The 17,923-nt window shown below is 50.8% G+C and overlaps 1 protein-coding gene across 1 annotated transcript in view; it reads right to left on the minus strand.

The window, feature by feature from the left end:
* LOC128829340 (acid-sensing ion channel 2-like) overlaps positions 1-17,923 on the minus strand; it is a 58,591-nt gene that overhangs the window by 2,193 nt on the left and 38,475 nt on the right. The window lies entirely within an intron of this gene.

Here is a 17,923-nt window from a genome sequence, read left to right on the forward strand (position 1 = left end):
CGCATGAGCACAAAGACCACAAGACAAAGAGTTGGAGAGCTCACTGGATGTGTACGAAAGGATGTTATTGCCATTGTTATCCCTGCCCCTGCTTCCCTCACCCGCCACCAGCTGGGTTTGAGTCCCCCTCCACCCTCCGAACAGCCTGCGAGAAGGAACATGTTTGGGCAGTGTTGTCAGGTACTTACCTAAAGTCAACCTCTCTAGGAGACTGCCCATTGCTAATACTGAGCGACTGTGACGGGGGGCGGAGGGCGTGATTTCAATCCCTGATTGGCTGTTCAGACAGCAGTCTCTGCCTCAGGTTAATATCATGGCAAGGGTGTAAATAGAAGGCATTCAAGGAGAGCAATGGGGACCCTCTCCATTCCCGCAGCAGCCCTGCCACAAGGACCCCGCCTCGAATCTTGGCCGGATGCACAGCCTGTCGGCCAGGATTCTGCTCTCGTGCCCAACTGCGCCAGGGGCAACAGGGGCTTCGCCGGAGGTGGCTCGTGCTTTGCGCTGCCGACACTGGGCTCGGAAATGAGCTGAGAAGCCAGTCGCCAGAACTCAGTGCACTCCCGGAGCAGCGCTTCACTCCCCAAAGGGCAGACGTCATGTGCTCTGTGCTAAACAGAAGCTTCTTCATGCTGTTCTTGGCATCCCAGCTGGAGTCCCTTTCTGTGACCTGCATATCACGCCCCCGGGCCTGGAGCCAGCCCCAGCCCTTCTGCTACTCCAGTGCAGCTAATGCCAGTTTCTCAGGCAGTGAAACCCAATTTTTTTTTCATCTGTGGACTACTCTGCGTGGGAAAAACCTTCCCACAGATCTTCTTATCCTCCGCACCTCCCAGTCTCCTTCCCCCTGGTCCTGAGCTTGTTCCCTTCTGCCAGCCATGGGAGCAAAAGTCTCTATTTTTAGCTTTCAGATGTTGGCAGAGAAAGTAGTGTACATGAAGGATTGCAAAAAGGGGACAGACCCCTCTTAGCTACTCCTATGGCCTCCTTCACCATAGTACTTAAGAACCTCATCATCCTTAATGAGTTTATTCTCATAACACCCCTGTGAGACAGAGCTATTCTCCCTATTTGGGGGGCGGGAACTGAGACACAGAGAAACTAAGTGACTTGCCCAAGGTCACATGGGGAACCTGTGGTAGAGAAGGAACTTCAACTCAGATCTCCCCAGCTCTAGGTTAGTGCCCGGGCCACTAGACCATTGTTCTACGCGCAAGAAGCTTTGGGATAGCATGTGAACTGAGGTTGAGAATCAGGGACGGGGAAGGCACTAAATAGATTGAGGTCAGGAACTCTGATAATTAAACTCTAGGATGCTAATTAGGTCATCGCACTGTAGGTATTCTCCTTGCTTTCCGCTGAATTTTCTTGTCATGTGTGGGGAAGGTCTTTCTCAAGGTCACAGCGAGGTTGTGTTTTGAATGTCAAGCTTCAGGTTAGGTTCAAATTCCCCCTAATGATCACAGACCCATCATGCCTAAGTTGCACTTCCCCTATCATCGGTAGCTCGTACCTCCCTGGCACCCTATTAGAGCGACAATGCTGCTAACAATGACACTGGGAACTCTGCAGAAGACGCCCTTGCGATTTCTCACCTGCAATGAAAGATTTGCTTTCTCTTTCCTTTCCCACCCCACCCAAGTTACCATGGCTGACCAGCTGAGCAATTGAATCCTCCAGGGACAGAGATGGCAGCCACCTCAGAAGCCAGGAGACTAGCTTAATGAGGCATTCCCCACAGTCTGGAGGAAAGCAGGCTCTTGATTCGTTATTTTTGTGTATTAAAGAACTGTCCCTTTTTCCTATGGATTCCTCTACCCTATCCCAGTCCTTGTCCCTGCAGCCTTTCCACTTTGCCATGTGATTCCAGAGATTCATAAGCTAGACCAGGTAAAGCTTGCATGGAAGACATGCAAAGAGAACCTTCAAGCTGCAGGAAGTGGTGTCGCTGGTCCACTCGGTGGCACTTTTTCCTCTCCTGCGCCAGTGTTCACTGTGCCAAGAGGTACAGTGTCTGGCAATTAAAGGTCTCCTGACACTTTGGTGCAAGAAGAGGAGAGGATTTATCCACAAACCTCGAGCCTTCCTCACCTCGCCTTGCAAGGCGCAACCCAAGATGCCGCTTTCTTCTCCACTTCCTGTCAAAAGCTGCATCCCAAAGGCATTTTTGCGAACTAGACACAAGGCTGTCCAACTCCGTCAAAATATGTTTGTTTCAGTGATGATTTTTTTCTTAAGCCTTGTTTTAGTATAAAATAAATTAAATTTCAAATCAAAAAGTTATTTTGAACAAAAAACCCAAAACCTTTTGTTTAAAAAATGTCAAAATGTCCCATTTTTTTAAGTTGGCAAATTTATTGAAACTGGAACAGATTTGGTTTTGATGAATTGGCCTTTTTTGGTTAAAAAAAACCCATTTTACTGACAACTTCGTAACCAGCTCTATTTAGGGGCATTAGTGTCTGTGACATGGTTGGCCATGGCACCCATGGGCAAAGAACTGGAGAGACCAAGGTGTGACCAATGCCCAAGGCCCCACAATGTCAGGGAATTCATTAGGTGAGATATGCCAAGTTGATACCAGCAGGCGTGATTCCGTGCGGCAGAGGAAGGTAAAACCCCCAAAGGTCCCTGCCAATCTGAGCTGGTACAAAATTCCTTCCTGACCCCCAAGCACAACCCTGCCCAGGATGCTGGGTGGCTAATTGCATTGCCGTCCATGCCACTGAAATGACACTGCTCTTTTTAATGCGCCACCTCATGCAACGCTAGCTCAGGTATGTCTGCACATGCTGGAATCACACCTCTGACTGCAGTGTAGACAGTGAAAGTTACGCACCTGCTTAAGTTCTGTCCTGGCTAGGGATGCTTTCCAAGGTAAGCATCCAGGCTGGCTTTCCCTGTAGCCACCTTATCCCTGACATCTCAACAGCAATCAGCCACAAGTACAGCAAATGCCTGCCTGGGCGCTCTCTGAGGCAGGCAGGTTACCGGCAGCCAGTCCTGAGACAGAATTTGATGGCCCATCTTGCATGTTGTTTAGATGGTTGTGTTGGTGCAGCTAAGAAATTAGTGTCTCTGTCAGTACGGAACCGCGTTCCTGGGGTTCCGGTGTATTCATTGTGGAATGCTCTTTAGTTATTGAAGACTGGCTTGAAAAACCCTTCAAAGAAGAGCTTTTACCCAATGGGAGATCCCGGCTGGCACGTCCCGGTGGCGAAAGGAACATAAATGTGATTTCTGAGTCCATATCCATGAAAGCCCCCAGTGGCAATATTAAACCACCAGAATTGTTAAGCTGCTACCTTCACCTTTAGTCTGTAATCTGGACTCAGTCCCTGTAGTGCAGACAGGCAAATATCTCCAGCTTAATGTGTGGTCAGCATGCCAAGCTCACGTCTCGCCCTCCAGCAAGGCACACCCCTCTTGGGAACTCAGAGGGGGCACAAAATAGGGGGGAAACAGCAATTAAAATGATTCCAAACAAAGTACCGCAAAATGATGCATTTATCCTGTGCCCCACCGTGAAGACTAGTGGAATGTGCACGTCTGTTATCATTCTGGATGTTATTTATTATCTGCGTGATGGCCGTGCCTGGGATCTACTGAGATGGAGCAGGGCCCCATGGTGCGAGGTGCTGTACACAGACATAGAACCAAGAGACGGTCCCTGCCATAAAGAGTTTGTGATCTCAGTATATGTATGTTGCAGGCTGTGTCACGTGCCATCTCATCGGCACTGGTCTCCTCCTTAGATGACACAGTCGTAAACCCAGAGCTGGGCAAATGGCTCAGGAGGAAGACGTGAGTCTACTGGCCCATCATGAGTTCATGTATCCAAACCTGCCCGCAGGCACTGAGGGATGGGATCTCAGAAGAGCGCTGTAGGTTGGGTGCATGTTGGCTGCTGGCCTCAGCGGTGGGAGATGAGCACTTGAAAACTTGGCCCTCAGCTCTGTTCGCTCCCTCCTGACCTCTGAACCAAGCAGGTCTGTCCATCGCCGCCCACAGGACCCTCAAGTAATAACGTGGAGTCAAGGGCTGGAGTCGATCAGGTCCTGTCCTCCTAGTTCCTTCCTTGCAGCTGCAATGGCCTAACACCTTCCCAGCTTCTGCTCGTGAGCTTCATCTCTCTGTCTAGGATTAAGGACCTGCCAGGCCCCCTTCACACGTAACGCCCACCGCCTCACGAGGGGGCACTCACACCTCCCGCTCTCAGAAACCCACTCGCGTACGGGCACATACCAAACCGAACAAAGCACAGGGACTTATCTAGAGGGTAATGTCATTTCTCTATCATAGACCCTACGGGATGGGGGGTTCACCCCATACCAGCCCTGAAGGGGGGAAGATGGCTCACAGAGGACCAGTTAACCACACAGGCTGCGCCTGGGGGAGAGCCAGGGACTGCAAGAGGCTAGTTGATGATGAAGCCCAGCTGGGCAAGGGGCAGGCTAAGCTTGTGTCAAGCCAGGAAGTTTGCAGCAGAAAGAGGCTGCCGGGACAGAGTCTGCAGTCACCCTCTGCAAGCAGAGATGGGGAGGAGGAAACCCAAGAGGAAAAACAAGCCCTGGGGTCCTAGCACTGCAGGAAGGGTTGACCCAGAGGAGGTGCGGGGAAGAAAGCTTGTGGAAGGCAGATTAGGAAGAAGACTAGGGAAAGGGTCGTGAGGGTTTAGACTGTGTAGACCTTGGCTGCTGATCATTGGGTCCCTGAGCTGTAACCTAGAGTAGTGGGCAGACCCAGGTTCCCCTACCAGCCACTGGGAAAGTGTCACAGGCTGGGAATTACAGAAGACTGCCTGAGATGGTGCATGGATAGTTGGTATGGTGGGAATTTGATACCCTGGAAGGGGAAAACTATATAGCGATCTGACAGGAAAGCTGGGTCACAAAGAGAGAGCACTGGAGTCCTGGAGAGTCAGAGGGACTGTGAGGTGAGTGCGCAATGGAAAGGGGTGCTAGAGTGGACAAAAACTGATCCCCAGACCCAGCAGAGAATTACACCCTATCTATCCTACAAGCAAAATGGTGTCAGCTGAACCAGCTACAATATGGCTGCCCCTGGATGTGGTTAAATCTCTGTCCTATCCTTTGTGCACCTGCCTAGACTGGAAACATTTTTTGGAACTAGCTCATGAAGCATTTGTTGTTGTGTCCTTACAGCAACTGTTTGCACCACACAGGTATGAGTTGGGTTTGTCTGTGCATCCACATGGCATAATAACAGTGCATTCTGGGAAAATGTGGGCAGCTGGGAACACCCACAGCTGCAATGTACTCTGGGATGCACTGCTGCACAGGGCATCATAGAATATCAGGGTTGGAAGGGACCTCAGGAGGTATCTAGTCCAACCTGCTGCTTAAAGCAGGACCAATCCCCAGACAGATTTGTGCCCCAGATCCCTAAATGGCCCCCTCAAGGATTGAACTCACAACCCTGGGTTTAACAAGCCAATATTCAAACCACTGAGCTATCCCTCTGGGAGGGACAGAGGACTGACCAATCCAGTTTTGCAGTCAGAAGGTTGGGTCTACACTACAAAATAAGGGTATTATGACCCGCTGACAGAAAGACAAGCACACCAAACCATGCCAGGATAAGGGTGATACCTGGTTTGCGGCATAGGTCACTAACAAAGTATTACTCATGTTGTTTGAGAATACAGATGGAGCTAACCATGCCAATAACCCATTAGAGAGTCTATTAGCCATTATAGTGAAAACAGAGCCTTAATGATGATGGGACCATGGTGTGTTGTCAACGTGTCCCTGAATGATGATACAGTCTTGGCAGCTGAGGACGTCACTTAGTAGAAGAACATGGCTAAATTCCATCTGGATGACCGGGCAACAAAATGGCAGATGAGATTCAGTGTCGATAAATGTAAAGTAATGCATACTGGAAAAGATAATCTCAACTATATATCCAAAATGATGAGGTCTAGATTAGCTATCACCACTCAAGACAGAGATGTTGGCGTCATTGTGGATAGTTCTCGGAAAACATCTTCTCAATGTGCAGCAGCAGGTCAAACCGACTAACAGAATGTTAGGAATGATTAGGAAAGGGATGGATAATAAGGCAGAAAATACAAGGCAACTATATAAATCCATGGCACGCCCACATCTTGAATACGGCGTGCAGTTCTGGTCGCCCCATCTCAAAAAAAAAAGATATCTTAGAATTGGAAAAAGTACAGAGAAGGGCAACAAAAATGATTAGGAGTATGGAAAAGCTTCCAAATGAATACAATTTTAAAAGCCTGAGGCTGGTTAGCTTGGAAAAGAGACTACATAAGGGGGGATATGATGGACGTCTATCAAATCACGAATGGTGCAGAGAAAGTGAATGAGGAGGTGTTATTTACTCCTTCGCATAGCACCAGAACCAGGGGGCACCCAATGCAATTAACAGGCAGCAGGCTTAAAACAAACATAAGGAAGTATTTCTTCACAGAACACACAGTCAACCTGCGGAACTCATTGCTGGGGGATGTTGTGAAGGCCAAACGGATAAATGGGTTCAAAAAAGAATTAGAGAAGTTCATGGAAGATAGATCCATCACTGGCCATTAGCCAAGATGGTCAGGGAGGCAACCCCAAGGTCTGGGTATCCATAAGTCTCTGACTGCCAGAAACTGGGACTGGATGCCAGCGACGGATCACTCGATTGTTGCCCTGTGCTGTTCATTCCCTCTGAACCACGTGGCACTGGCCGTTGTCAGCAGAAAGGAGACTGGGCTAGATGGATCATTGGGCTGACCCAGTGTAGCCGTTCTTATGTTCTGATACAAGCCAGGACCATGTTTTCGCAGCACCAAGGGATACCTGGACTGTAACCAGCTCTCCTGGATGGGTTGTATATGTACCACAGCTGCAGTGTAACGCAAGTTACCAGCCGCATAGAGTGGGCAGGAATTAGCGTGAAGATTTACCCCTTTTAAGAACAATGAACTGGAAAAGGACTTGCATTTCCCACACCCACACCCAATCTTCACAGTGTGAAATTGACACCGTCAGTGTTTGGGAATCAGAGAAATGCATGAAATCCCGTATATCTCTCTGGAGAAGAGAGAGAACGGCTAGGACTGAGCAAGGGTAAACCTGAAGATGATTATGCCATACCGGGGGAAAATTACAGAGGAACTCAGTGAGAGAGACTTATCTTAATCATCCCACATTAGCTCGGTGAATCGGAAAATCATGGCCCGTCTGCCAAAGTATATACTGCCCAAACCGAATATCAGCTGCCTTGCCACATCGTATTGAGCTGCTCAGGCAGGAAAATACACTGCTTCACGTAAAGCAGGCCATACAGAGAATTACAATCACTTATTTGTCATGCTGAGGTGAAGGGGGAGAAACAGAAATAAACGCGACCCGCACTCTCCGCAACGGCTGAGGTGTTATTTTATGGCCTCGGCACGGAACATAAAGCCCGCAGAGGCAATTGGGAAGGAGGATTATTTCCAGGGCTGGTTTCTTGACGAGGGCCCCCCGGGGGGGGGGGGGGGCGGGAAACAAGTCTCTTCTCCATAAAGCGCGCCCCTCTCCTCGGCTGACCCTGGGAAGGACTAAAAGCATAGCCCACTTGGGGAGAGATCGGATCACTTCCCCGGGCGAGAGAAACCTCCTCACAGCGGCGCTGACGACCCAATCGCTGCCTCTCCCATGGAACCGCTAAAGCCCCAACCAACACACCTGGGAGTGTGAACCCCCCAGAAAGAACAGCATCGTCCGGAAAGAACGGCAGACAGTGATCCACCTTCAAGGGCACTCTGGTACTTCGAGGCGAGAATCCATCAAAAATTCATAAAGAGCCTTCCGCTTCCCCTGTCACAACCGTCCTGGGTCGATAGGCCAGGGCTTCCCTGATACGCAGAACTAGTCATTGTCTGTTCAGGCAAAACCCATCTTCCGGAGAAAACAAGGCATGGCAGTGTGGGGAAATCTTATCAGTAGGCAGCAGGGACACTAGATAATATCTAGATAATTTTTGGCCCTGCCTCAGCGCCAGGGACAGAACTAGACGAGCTCTCAAGGTCCCCGCCAGTCCTACGTTTCTGCGATTTCCGATGCAGGTTCTGTTGTTATCTAAGGCAGCCCGATGCGCGGCTTTAACTAGCATAGGCCCAAACTGACCCCCCGACACCCCAGCTCACCGGGCGAAATATCAGGAGCCGAACCCACCTTTGCACGTAGCCCTTTTCTCGATGATAGGCTGAGCCAACCTCCCCCCCAGCTCTCGCTATTCTAACACTAACTTGAGGCTTAGAAGCAGCCTTCACATCTCCAGCCAACTCTTTCTTGCTGTTTGGAGACTGTTAAGATTGTCCTCCTGCCCTACAACTTTCTGCCCCATGCTCCTGAGCAGACGTGCAAAGGGGATGGAGACTCACCAGCGCTCACGGCAGAGGCTAGGCCTAACACCCAACCTTTCTAACCGCCCCTAACAACTGGGCTGCCTCTAGGGTGACCAGATGTCCCGATTTTATAGGGACAGCCCCGATTTTTGGATCTTTTTCTTATATAGGCTCCTATTACCCCCCACCCCCTGTCCCGATTTTTCACATTTGCTGTCTGGTCACCTTAGCTGCCTCTGTCCACCATCCTCATCCATTGTCTCTGAGCCCCTCACAGGTATAAAGGTATATCTCCTCAGAGCACACCTGGGAGGCAGGGCATGGCTATTATCCCTTCCGTACACATGGGCAACTGCACGGTTAAGTGACTTGCCCAGGGCCACACAGGGAGCTTGTGCCAAAGCAGGGAACTGAACCAGATCTCAGCTAGCGGCCTCACCATGCTGCATTGCTCTCTCCCTGCCGTACCCTGCGCAAGGGACTTTCAAGTACAACTGGATTTAGTGCTGGGGACTGACAGCCCTGGGGTCTAGCTAAAAGCCCAGAGGAGGTCTGGCATGGGCAATGCCAGGGGGAGCTCTCCCACGTGTCTGAGCCCCGTCCTGGAGGAGCTGCAGAGAGGGTAGTCCGTCTCCAGTCCTATCCGGTCTACAGATTGCCCGGTAGCCCCATGTATGGCTCCTGTGATGATGCAGACGTCTGTCACACAGCAGCAGGGAGGAGTTGGAGGCGATCAGCCCACCGCAGGTGGCACAAGAGGATTCTGTGGCGCCCCTCAGAATGGCAGGTTGGATCTCCCAGCCAAGGCGTTCCCTAGCAGGAACTGTGATGCTCAGTTAATAACAGGCCTGGGCAGCCCTATATACCACCTTCCACCCAAGGGGACTAATGCTAGGCAATGAACTCTGGACGGCCTCCAGTGCAGTGGGACCTAGTGGCTAGTGTGCTGCACTGGGATTCTGCCGAGCTGGGTTTTACTCCTGGCTCTGTTGCTGGGTTCCTTCAGGTAAGCCACTTGCCGCCTCGTGCCGCATTGGTAAAATGCTACCGGCCTCCTCTGTGAAGTGCTTTGAGATCTGTGGATGACAACAGCTGGCTGTTCTTGGTGCTCTTTTACAAAAGGGGTAGCAGTGGCACAAATGAGGCCACTGATTTTGCCTGCCTTGGCTTTAGGGTACCAGATTTGAGACTGATCATCAGGCCCTGATTTCAAGAGGTCTGGAGCACTCGCGGCTCCCCTTGACTTCACTGGGAGTTGTGGGTGTCCAGCACCTTTGAAAATCAGACCCCTTCAAGGTGCCTCAAATTGGGTTGTCCAAAATTGAGCTGCCCCAAAATTAGAGGCTGCTGAAGAAGATTTGGCCCCAAGATAACGTGCCTACATTCACACAGGGCTCTGGGAGAGCCGGGACTAGATTTCCGAACTCCCAGTTAAACAGTGAGCCAGCCTGCCCTGGAGAACCAGCAGATGGCTGGAGGCAAAGATGTGGGTTAAAAGAGATGGCAGATGAGGAGGAAAGAGAACGTTGGGGCAGAAGGTCTCCTAGCCTGTGCTCTCAGCCCTTGCACCCTTCAGAGAACCACAATTCACACTATGGAATACTCTGGGACCATTCCAGGAACACCGATCTGAGCAGACCCATCCCATGAATGAAGGTCAAACGGGAGGATCCCCTCCTCCCAATACTCAGCTGAAACGTTTCCCTCTGCCTCTGGTGAGAGACCCTGTTTCATGCCCTGGCCGTTTTCCCGAAAGACACCAAGCTACAATCATTGCCTCTCCTATTAGGGGGAAAGCAATTCGTCTTTCGTGCTTCCTCGTGAACTGCGAAAGACAGAGCCGTATCTCACAGCAAATTGGTTCTCGAAATATTAGCTGAGTAATGTCAAACACAGCCATTGTGGGTTTTTTTTTTTTTTTTAATATGCAATAGTTTAAGAGGGAAGTAATTTAATATTTAGCCTTCTAGGAGCCACGTGATTCATCTCCAGAACATCTCTCTCTGTCTGGTGCTTCTCTGACTTGCACAGGGTCACACAGGAAGCCCTGGGTAGAATCAGACACTGCAACACGGGTGCTAACCGCTGCCCTAGCCTTCCTCGCTGCAGTGCAGATGTCTCCAGGCTGGGATTCAAATGTCTCCTGCCCACTGCACCTTGCACACCTGCCCCCGTCCACCAGTGTAGCCAGCGGCACAGCTGGAATTCCACTAGGGCTGGTCCTCTGAGGTTCCCCATTGAGCTCTAAAAGCTCCAGGAGAACCTGGTGTTCTGGGAGGTTATGGGGGACAAGGATCAGGCCCCATGAAAAAGCTTCCAGTAGAGAAGATGACTGGATTGATTTAGTCTGGCTCTACTCCCTACCCCCGTCCCTTTACATTCCACCGGCCTTGCAAAGAGGGAGTGACTGCCCTCACGCAGCCGTGGGTCAGGTTGCTTCTGCTTTTGCGCTTCATAGATGCCAAGGCCAATAGGGACCATCGTCATCATCTAGCCTGACCTCCTGTAAAACCGGCCAGAGAACCTCCCCGCAAATAATTCCTTCTTAAAGTGGCAGCTCACGCTTTTTGTTTCAGTGCTGCACTCTCAGCACTGATGGACTGAAGCATTGTGTTTACCAGGGGGTGCTCAGCACGGGAGCATTTCGCAGCACCGGCACAGGTGGGTCAGCATCATCGCCTCTGTTTCTGAGCTGGGGAAACTGAGGCAGCAAGAGGGGAAGTGACTCACCTGACGTTGCACAGGAGCCAATGGCAGTGGTGGGAATAGAAAACCCAGGATTCCTAAATCCCACTCCTCATTCCTCCCTCCTTGACTAAACTGTGCCTCTCTATGTTTATCCTCAGTTAGGGTGACCATATGAGGGGAAGAAAATATCGGGACACATTGGGGGGGGGGGGGGTTGCCTGCCGGCAGAGCAACAAAAAAAAAAAAGCCACGTCCTGCCTCGCTGAGCAAAAAAAAATAAAATAAAAAAAACACACAGTGCTGCCGGCGGATATCTGGACAAAATGCGTCGGGACACGGGACAGACACCGAAATATCGGGACGGTCCTGATTTTATCGGGACGTCTGGTCACCCTATCCTCAGTCGGCTAAGCGTGGCACGGGGGGGGGCGTGGGGCAGTGCCCTCAGGGGCGCCATCTCTCAGCCAAGCAGCCAGATTGGTTCCTGACCTTTTGTGTTGGTCAAATACAGTTTGGGAATAACGAGGGGTGTTAGGGCATAAGATTGAGCAGGCTCCTGTTTCTAGTTGGGGGAGTGGAAAGAGGCGGAATGTAACCACTCAAATACTACTCTGACCTAAGTTGTTGCTGTGGGCTGTTACACAGCTGCCATGATCCACCCCAGATGTAGCTGCATTTAGGTGGCAGAGGAAGCAATTCCTCTAATACAGTGGTTCCCAAACTTTAACAACCTGTGAACCCCTTTCACTAAAATGTTGTGTCTCGTGAACCCCCTCTTAAAAATGAATATTTCCAGGAATTTTCTCCTTTACCTGAGTTTAAATTATAAAAGCAGTGATCTTGGAAATATAATTTGTTTTTATGACATGCTTATTACACACTATTTATCATTAATTATTATTTATCATTACAGTATTTTTACTACATCATGAAAACGGTAACACTCTTCCAAGATCTCACTTTCGTAGCTTGTATCACTTTGATTAAGCCTGTTATAAGACAAGTCTCCTATGTTTCATCAAGGAGTATCAGATGTGAAACAGCATGAAGGTAATTAAGAAGCCAACTCAGAGTTCCTCCTACACAAGCATTCAGGTCTTGAGCAGTCCAGGCAAACAACGCACGTTACAACAAAGCTTAAACTTGTTCTTCATAATAATTTTAAAAACAGCAAAAAATATCCACCTCCCTTTCCATTTCTTATAAGGAGTCTTGAAGTTTAAATCTCCTCAGTGTGATAGATATGCTTGCTTAGATCTGCTTAGCTCTTGGAAGTCCAGGGGCTCCAGGCTGCTGGCCCCATGCTGCCCCGGGTTTCTAGGGACAGCTCTGTCCGCCATTAGGGAATTTTTTCCCAAGAACCCCCTGTAACATTTCGCGAACCCCCAGCAGTTCACAAACCCCAGTTTGGGAACCACTGCTCTAATATATAATCTACAAAGGGAATGGAGATCCTGCGGGGCAAAGGCATTCTCAAAAACTCTCTCATCGATGTTTCAATCTGAGCCCGTCGCTGATCAGGTTTATCCAAACTATGTGGTGGGGGGGGGGGGAGAGTTAAGCTTTTCCCTGCTCTGAAACAGAGTGGGACGCACGGCAGGTGGGGCGCGCCCAAGCATGGAAACAGTGCCCAACCGCCTGCCGTTCCAATAAACCCAGCACTTAATGGCACACCAGTGGCTCGGGGGAGGGTTTACAAAATGGATTTGCTTTTACTGGGCAGCTCCAGCCTATTAGTGATTGGGGAGCTCAGAAAGCAACACGGCCTCCCTTGACCTGCTGCACAGGGCCTGGCTCTGCCGCGGTGTTGGCGTAAATAAATAATGGGGCTATTTCAGAACGTTCTGTCCTGGGAAGAAGGGGGAGGGATGGGAAAAGCTGCCGAGATGCAATGTTTTCCAGAGCAAAAAACCATTCCACTTTCTTGTTGAGGGAGACAGAGAAAGGCCTGCAGTTGACATGTAGCCTGAACGCTCATCAGGTGAGAGCTTTCCACCAATCTGATGCACCAAGGACCTTTCTTTTCACAAAAGATGCTTCATGGACCTAGCCTTTGCACCACAGCTAAGGAACCTTTTCATTAGAGTCATAGAATATCAGCGTTGGAAGGGACCTCAGGAGATCATCTAGTCCAACCCCCTGCTCAGGGCAGGGCAGGACCAATCCCCAGACAGATTTTTGCCCCAGATCACTAAATGGCCCTCTCAAGGATTGAGCTCACAACCCTGGGTTTAGCAAGCTAATACTCAAACCATTGAGCTATCCCTCCCCATCCCACTGTCATTCTGAGCCTGTTCCTGGCATGGCCTGGGCAAAGAGCCCCCTTGTGGCTTCTTGACATCTCCCCACGAGAGGTCATTGTAGAATGGAGAGGCACCTGGCCGGCGCTGGACACTTTGAATGGCTCATCTGGTTGCCCATTTTTTCCGAGCTCCCCCTGGGGCAGTATAAACAGAGACATCATCAGTGACTCCGGAACTACCGGGGGACGGAGAAACAGATTGTCAAGGAGCGTCCAGCTGGCAAAGGCAGATCCCGACTGCTCTGGGACTCGCAACCATGTCTGAGTGTGAAACTGCTCTCAGACACAACCGCTGCCTTGCGGGGCAGCAAGGAGACACGAGTGAGATTCACAGAGTCCAGTGCACCAGGGATAGAAGGTAGCTGGGTCCTGGATGGATCTGTCTCTTTAGAATTTCCCTCTGCACCATTGATCACAGTCTCTCCTAAGTTCTGCTGTCTGGAGCATCCAAAACATCCAAAACCCAGATCCAAATGGGGTCAAAAGCAAATTTCCCCCATCTTGAGCAGTGAACCCCAGCATAGTACCCACCACAGAGGAGCGAATTAGTCTCTAATACTGTAATAAACTGGCATGTGTGTGTGTGTGCACACGCCCGTCATTGCCCTCCAGTGGACAGAATCAGGATTGTTGGGCTGTGTGTCATAAGCCCTATACTGATAGCAACTAGTGGAGATTCTCCTTTAGTTCAAGTACTGGGGGTGAAGACGGGGGATAGGGGATTCTGTATCATGGTAGCAGGCACATCTGAGTCACATCCAATCAGAGTGGGCAGGGCCTACAGAACAGTGAGAACCAGTCCCCACACACTCCATTAGGGCAGTGCTGCCAACTCTCCTGCTCTCACTGGTCGCCACGGACAGGGAAACTCATGCTGCCAAGACCCAGGTTTGCCCCCCCAGGGTTCACATCCGGGCCATGGAGTTCAAAGCACACAATGGCACACTCCCTCTATTTGCTAGGCTCAGAGGGCCAGGGTGATGGGGACTCTGCTGGTGCCCCCCGCTACCTACCAGTTTCTCAGCAGCCTGGCTCCAAAATACTACCCTGTGCTGAAGCCCTTTTGCATCCCTGGCAGGGAGAAGTCAGTGTCAGGGTGGGGTTGCAGGGCCAACAGCGTCTCCCCCACTGCCAGGGCAGAGAAGAACAGTCGAAGGGGAACAACCCACGCCCAGGGGGAGGGCACACACCTGCTGGCAGTGGGCAGACTTGAAACGCTTGACTCAAGAGCTCTGACCACTTGCCCAAGCGAAAGCGCCAGGGGCATCAGGAATAAGCAGCGAGCGAAACGCCTGCACAATTCCAGGACCAGTGTCCATGCAGCCCCCTGAGCGTTAGCAACAGGTGCCCGACGGCCCTCGTTGTGGCAACCGAAGCAAAGCCAAACTGGGAGAGGGCAGTGGGATGGAACTCGGCATCCTGGGAATCCGGCTGTACTCCTCCCTCCGGGATGGAGGGGTCAGAACAGCTAGACTAGGTATCAGGAGTCCTGGGTTTAGTTCCCGTCTCTTGGAGGGAGTGTGGTTCAGGAGTGAGACACTGAGAGTCAGTGGGTTCTAACCCTGGCTCCAGGAGATAGTATGGTCGAGTGGTTACAGCAGGGTGCTGGGTGACCCTTCCCATCTCAGTGACTCAGTTTCCCCCATCTGATGATGACACTGGTACTTGGAGGAGCCCTAGACTCTCTCCCCAGCTCTGAGGAAGTGTGGTTCAGTGATCAGAGCAAGGGCATTTGGTCAGGACTCGTGGCTTCTAGCCCCGGGTCTCGTGGGACAGGCATCCACGTCACACAACCCATCCATGTTTTCAGCATTAAGGACCCAATTTCCAGAAGAGTGCAGCACCGCCGGGGAAAATCCGGCCCTGAGCACTTGGGAAAACTCAGCAGAGGCTGAAGAAGCCATGGAGACTGACAGCCATTCCCCGCCCTGGTGGGTGTCACTCCACCGCAAGGGCACGCCGGGAGCTGGCCGGAACATTTTCAGTGGACAGTTTTCTGTTGGAAAATGCAGTTTTGTCTACGTCGAAATATTTCCACACCATTTCTGGTGGGGAAAAGTTGTAGTGAATCATTTCGACCTTCCCATTTCATTCCGACGATGTCAAAATCTTTCGTTTCAAGAAGGGGGAAATGTTTCATTTCTAATCCCTCCTGTGAATTCATTTCATTTTTGATTTTTAGATTATAGTAGAATGTCTATCTATTACATTATATTCATGTCTATGCTCTATACATTAAAAGATTAGAACGGTCATACTGGGTCAGACCAAAGGTTCAGCCAGTGTCGTGTCTTCCAACAGTGGCCAGGTGCCCCAGAGGAAATGAACAGAACAGGGAATCATCAAGTGATCCATCCCCTGTCGCCCATTCCCAACTTCTGGCAAGCAGAGGCTAGGGACACCATTAAAGTGAAAAGAATCGGAATGGTAAAGTTGAAACAACATATTTTGTACCTTATGGAAATGAGACGACATCTGCAAAACGAAATGATTCCATGAGCTGAATCAACACATTTGGAATTTTCGTTCCGTGGGAGATTTCAAAATTTCAGCTTTTCATTCTGACCCAGAACGCTTCCCCACCCCACCCCACCCCCCAAAAAAGGTGGAATTTCCCCTGGAAAGGAAACTCCGGCTTCCGACCAGCTCTAGCTGTGTGCTTGTGTGGCTGTACTGAGGGGAAACTTACCCCCTACTTTTTCTATGGACAGAAAACCACCGGCTGCCATCTCATTTCCCAAAATGGGGACAGCGTTCACGAGCTGCTACCAAACCGGACACAAAAATGCTGAATAGAAGCATCATTTCTAAGGCATCGCATCAGGCAACCCTTTGCAAGTCGAACGCCCACCATCACCACCACTACCTCAGCGATCTCCCCCTAAGATCTCAGCTCGGAGCATCCCCATCTTTGGGGTCAGGCCAGGGGTGGGAAGGGTGTTGGCTCCGATTTGGGTGTACGCTGAAAGCTTTTCTCCAAAACAAGGGCTATTTAGCCGGCTAGGACAGTGGCCAGGGCACACTGTCATAAACAATGCACAGCTCACTCGCATGGAGTTTGCCTCCTTGGAGAACAGAACGAGGCAGTAAGCACCGTTGTCCTTTCTCTGTCTAGATTTTATGGAATGTTAAGCTGCCGTAGGAGATGGGGAAATATCCCTTGGAGCCACTCTGCTTATTTCCCCCTCGCTGCCTCCCTGCCCAGCCACCTGCTCCGGTCCTGCTGTGCTGGAGGTCTCAGACAGACGGATTCTTGCCCAGGCCCCCAGACATAGATGCTGGAATTAGGGGGGCTGCTGCGGTTTCCGTTATATGCAGGGTTTGCAGTTTGGCTCAATGGCTCTCAGCAGCCCCCCTGTGCAAATTGTTCCAGAGCCTCTGCCCCCCCCCCCACCTCTCCACCCCCTGGAGGGTGGCAGCTGCAGGTGGGTTTGGAAATCCGGTCGGTTAAATGTGGTCAACTGAATGCGGAGTTAGGAGCACACAGCAAATGCGGCTAACCCCAGCATCCCACCACCCATCACCTGGGCTGCAGCTTCAGCTGCCTCCCTAACCCGCCAGGTCCAAGTTGGGTCATCTTTCCCTGGGGGGAGGTTTCCTGAGTGGGCGTTTTCTGCCTGCCCACGTTGCTGGGACTCCTGGCCAGGCCTCAACAATGGAGCCTCTTCATCTCTGGCCTCATGGCCATCACAGTGCTCCCCACAACTGTCCACGTCCGGGATCACCCTCCTGACTCGGTGCTGGGACCAATCACCCTCCATCCTCCTGGGCGTCCCCGCCCCCAGCACACCAAACACAAGCTCCTGGGCTTTGCCTTTCAGTCCCTTCGCCAGCCCCGCCCTCCCCATTGGATTTCCCAGGATAGCAGCCCTTGCCCCCATGTGTGCTGAGCCTTGACCTGCCCCCCACCCATGACAGGTTCAGTCACAGAGACACCCTTGGGACTGTCACCTGCCGTGCTGAATTTACCTCTGAGTCCGTTTTCCCTACCAGCTTGGGTTTCCAGAACCCTGCCTTGTTGAGCCAGGCACGCTAGCCTGCTGCAACACAGACCCACATCTGGTCCATGCCCCCAAGGCTGCAGACTTTAACCAAAAACTGCTCAGCAGATCACCTATCTCCAGCACCCAGACATCCAGTTCCCAATGGGGTCCAAACCCCAAATAAATCCATTTTATTCTGTATAAAGCTTATACTGGGTAAACTCATAAATTGTCTGCCCTCTATAACACTGATAGAGAGATATGCACAGCTGTTTGCTCCCCCAGGTATTAATCACTTACTCTGGGTTAATTAATAAACAAAAGTGATTGTATTAAGTATAAAAAGTAGGATTTAAGTGGTTTCAAGTAATAACAGACAGAACAAAGTAAGTCACCAATCAAAATAAAGCAAATACACGCAAGTCTGAGCCTAATACATTAACAAACTGACCACGGGTAAAATCTCACCCTCAGAGATGTTCCAATAAGCTTCTTTCACAGACGAGACTCCTTCCTAGTCTGGGCCCAATCCTTTCCCCTGGTAAAGTCCTTGTTAGTTCCCATAGACATCTTAGGTGGAAACTA

Source organism: Malaclemys terrapin, chromosome 25, assembly GCF_027887155.1.
Source record: "Malaclemys terrapin pileata isolate rMalTer1 chromosome 25, rMalTer1.hap1, whole genome shotgun sequence".
NCBI classification, from domain to species: Eukaryota; Metazoa; Chordata; order Testudines; family Emydidae; genus Malaclemys; species Malaclemys terrapin.